The sequence below is a fragment of the Atta colombica genome, unplaced genomic scaffold (genome assembly GCF_001594045.1).
Source record: "Atta colombica isolate Treedump-2 unplaced genomic scaffold, Acol1.0 scaffold38, whole genome shotgun sequence".
NCBI classification, from domain to species: domain Eukaryota; kingdom Metazoa; phylum Arthropoda; class Insecta; order Hymenoptera; family Formicidae; genus Atta; species Atta colombica.
This window is the reverse complement of record NW_017259490.1, coordinates 4,807,790-4,812,889: the sequence shown is the minus strand read 5'-3', so window position 1 is coordinate 4,812,889 and position 5,100 is coordinate 4,807,790.

The following is a 5,100-nucleotide window of genomic DNA, read 5'->3' as shown; positions in this document are numbered from 1 at the left end:
ATATATCCACATAAACATAATGAAAGGCTATGTGAGTTTGATAATATATATAACTTTTGTCGAGGCGCTTTTAGTAAGTAATTTCTACTGTATTTTAAAGAGAAAATATGCTTACATTTTGTTAAAAAATTGTATTAGAGGATAAAAAAGTTATGGACTTCATCAAAATTCTTTACAGTCTTTACACCATTATACCTTTATCACGGGTAACTTTTAATAAATTAAATTCGCGGAAGTCCTAAAATGATCTCAATTGAATCTCACATTTGACAAAATCAAATCTACTGGCGTTTATTTGTTGTCTCGATAGTTTCAAAACAGAGTTGCGGTAATATATACGAAAATCGGTCATCCTTCGAGATACGTATACGCGGGCATGGATATTAATACAGCGAGCAACGGCACAGGATCCAGTGACGTTAACTCTTCGTAACGACGCGTGTAGTGGAAACGCATGTAAGCAAATGGACAAGCACAAAATACACGGCGAAGCACAAACGAGCTGCCCCGCGTTTCGCTGGGAGCTATACGCGGGTTGCATACAGTATACTAGTACACTGATCTAAAAGCCGAATAAGCATCCGTCGGCTAATGAGAAACAGCTAATCATATGCCGTACTGTGTATCATGTTTTATGCGTATTTGTACAATATGCGCACGTTTATCTAGCCGATGTCTTGGGAAATACTAAACGTATTAAAAACAGCCTCACGCCTTTCTATTAAACATATCGCCCTCGTAAATTACCGTCCGATATTTCGCACGTTAACTCGTCCCACGTTCCGGAATATATTTTATCCCACGTTATCCCGCAGTTGGAGTGCTTTACGGCAGCCCATGCTGTTATTTCCACTCCGTCATATCGTTCCGTTCGTTCTGACGAAGAAACTCCGCCGATGCCGGAGTTGCGTGCGGAAAACACCAGTAGAGGAAAATTTGCATAATATTAATACGACGTTTTATATATATATATGTATATAAAAGCGCGCGCGTACAATGCCCTTTTTTCATTCGTGCATTGTAATTAGCATACTTTCGCCCCTTCAGCACGACTCTTCGCCGACAAGCGGTGACATTATCGCGCTTATCTTCGCCCTGTTATCTCGAATTTTGTCGTGTACAATCATTTTATACGAAATGCCAACGCGAGTTATGCAATATGTAATTCCCGGACTATTTTGGAGGACCGACTGTTGAAGCGCGACTGATTACCGGCGGAATATTCACGATTCCGCAGCTGTGTACATCTCCGTCGCGCACACGTGTGCACGTCCTACACGTTGTATATTTCACGTGAATTTGTACACAGCCGCCTCCGTCCTCGCCGTTGCTGCTACCGTTTGGTTTGCTCTAATCAAACAACTGATACAATGTCTCCGCGGTGAGAGAGAGAGAGAGAGAGAGAGAGAGAGAGAGAGAGAGAGAGAGAGAATCTTTGCTAACATTCTCATCGCATTTGAATATTTCTGATATTTATATGTAAAGTCAGGATATCCTCAAACGCATCGATACTCGAAACGCAATTTCTGTCACGCGCCTTGCCGTTTGGTCGTGGCAGAGAAAACGCGTGCTCACACAATCCGCCGAAGTAAATTCCGCTGATCCTAGTTCAATTCCACCCTTTCTTTCTCTCTTTCTCTCTCTCTCTCTCTCTCTCTCTCTCTCTCTCTCTTTCTCTCTCTCTTTCTCTTTCTTTTTCTTTCTTTCTCTTGGAGTCCTTCTTTCGCATGAGCAACACGCGGAAGAAGCAGATGTGCCCGCGCGCGTTCGGCAAATCCAAAAGGAAAGAGGCAAAGAGACCAAAGAAGCGAGAGAGAACGAAGGGGATCAAACTTTACGTCTGCTTCCTTTCTCTCTCTCTCTCTCTCTCTCTCTCTCTCTCTTTCTCCTTTTCCTTTCTCTTCTCAATGCGGGTGAGACCGGTGAGACTCGCCTTATCTATGTAACCATTCGGCACAGTATCCTACTTTACTTTTCCGCGTACGTACTTCTCGTTTTGACAGCGAAGCGTGTGAGAAGCGAATCTCCGCCACGCTAGCTGCGAAATCCCTCGCGTTTCGTCATAGTCACCCAATTCCGAGGCGTATGCGGTACGCGGATGCGCGAGTGGGATGAAATATGCTCGACTAACTCACGCTTACGTACGTTATCCGCGCGGGTGTTACTTGGATATTTACGATATTTCGAGATTGCGGAGTATCGGCTTTTGAGGAGAATATCTGGTAACGTGTCTTACTCGGCGAAAGAAAATATCGAGAAACACCGATAGATTCTTTTGGAGAAATTATATCGGGCACCTGATACGTTTTGAGGAAATCGTATTACTTGCGATGTTTACGGCGCATTCGCGTATTCAATGAATAAAAATATCGATATTTCCTTATTAATTTTAAACATTTTTCTCCCGAGAAATATTTCATAGATATAATATTCGATACCGAAACATTAATATTTCGATTCGGGTACTGAATACCTTATGCAAATGTTATATATTACTCGATTATTGCGACGTATTGATGCGTTTTTCGAAAAAATAATAGCGTCAATTTATTTACGATATTTTATTATATAATATGAAGTGGAAATATGAAGTGGAGATATCAATATTCCGTTAAATGTAAAGAGTCTGCGGGTATACGCGCGGCGTGTTATTTCCGTCTTCTCAGACACGAAAGCCGGAAGCGGGTATTGCCGTTACTCTCGTTCGCTCACAAAATTAGTAACATCTCCACCCCAGGCTTTGCGATGCGACCTGTTCCTTATCTGTAACCACCATGCCGCCACCACAGACCGGTATCCACTATATCATCCGACTGGCACTCTCCACGGACTTTGTGCCTATCTTCTTCCCTTCCCCAACCCCTGTTTCCTCGCTCACGCATACCGGCGTATGCACACAAACTGCCACGGATTTGGTTACCACGCGCCGATGCGCCGGTTAGGCGGGTCTGTTCGAAACATATGCTTTGGTATTAATTTCTCTATAGTCTGCCGATATGCGCGTTTTGACAAGCATATTCAACGTCGAGGGCAACCAGGCGAATAATAGGCATCTATTTAACCTTTTGAACGCTGCATTTGCAGCGATTCCTAAAGCTTTTTAAAGCTAAATTTCAAGTTAATAGGGACAAACTTAAAATCTTATTAATAATGAATTCATATATAAATTCCTCTTATCTTTTGAAAAATGTTTACTATATTTTAATAGTTAAAAAATAGAATATTATCTTTAGTATCGTGTACACTAATAATTGAATTTAGTAAAACAAAGCTTTTTCGTATTTATCTGCGCTAGTTTTTTCATGGCTTATTTAAATACAAAGGCATACTAATAGACATAGACATAATAATAGAGATAGTTATCCTTTAGTCGATTGTCTTTTCGACGTTAATTCTCCAGCAAAGTCAATTTTTTGTTAATAGAAAATTTAGAATAAAGAAATATTTAAAAAAAGTCATTTTATTGGCCACATCTCCGATATTACGCGACTATTGGAATTAAATTGTAAATTAAATCTGATTAATAAAGAGAGAAGTTATCGATTATTATTTATTTTCATTTTTATAATTTAATACAGAAGTTTAAAACGTGATAATGTTCTTAAGATGTTAATGTATTAATATAATAATCGTTCTTTGATGAACACATCAGATATAGGTTTAATATTTTATGTATAAACAAGGGACAAAATAGACTGTAACACAAAAAATATTAAAAGAATGCTATAAAAGAAGACTATAAAAACAGTTTCCACAGCGAAATACAATCATTAATAAGATCCTTATAAAAGTTTACAACCATCGTTAAATTTCAGCATCGATTCTAGAGCATAAAAGGTAATACTTCTTCTTCAAACAATCAGAATACGCTATTACAAGCGAACACGGAAGTTGTTCCTTGTGCTGTTATACAAGTACCTGCTTATGAGCTTACAGAACATATTGAAAACGATACATTTTTCCCTCATTACAAATTCTTTATAGAAGGTTTAACGTTTGAAGATTTAATCAACAATTCGGTTGAAAATCATCTACTTTATTTGCAACCTTTTAGTTTTTAGATACAATGGATATTAGCTAAAAATATAGATAAATAATGAAAAAAATATATATGGGAAAATATAATATAATAATTCATAATATATAATTTAGAATATAATATAATGACTCTTGAAATATAATGGTTAATAATTTTTGGAGTACAAAAAGATTAAATCTTTACAATTAATTTTCTTTACGCTTTGTCAACTTAAAAATTATTAAAATAAAAGGAATAATAAACATTAAGTGACAAAAAGGATTTTCCGATCTGAGATCGATAAATCTTAATACTTAAATAATATTTCAGTGTAAATTTATATACACATTTAGTTTTACAATTGTGCTCCGAAATCATCTATAAATGCAACCTTAAACCCCAGATTGGGGTAGTAATATCACAAATTAAATTGCCGAGCAGTTTAATAATATCGATTTAGGACACAAATAAGTGTCCTAAAGAGCTGTAATTAATTTGATTCTAATAAGGCATTTTAAAGGACTATAAATAATTTAATGCAAAAGTAGATGATAAAGAAATATAAAATATAATACATTGTAAATATGCATCTGCAATCGAGAGTAAGGTCAGGCAACAGAACATTCATTTCATATCCGGTTTGAGGAAAATTGTAATGCAACGTTACTATTTTTATGAAGACGCGAGTCGACGTATGCGTCAATGTAAAGCCAAAGAAATGTCATTGCAGAAACGCGGAAAATTGAACGAACAAGAAAAGAATGAATAAAAGAATGACAAGAATATACATACACACACACACACACGATCGAGGACATCAGGCTGAAAGCAGCGGGCATGACAGTTAATAGAAATGTTCTAAGTGACAATCACATTCACCATATGTGGAACCGGCACGACATTAGCGGTAGTTGAGTGCCAAAGAAATAGCATGTCCATCAGACAAGAGCATGAATAAATAGAAACTAGTACAGAAAACATAGAAAAATACGTGGAAGAACATGGAGAGACTCGGCTGAGGGGATCGAAGGAAGCGCACTTGATTTCTGGTTAATAAAACGTTATGCCAGACATAAAGTGAT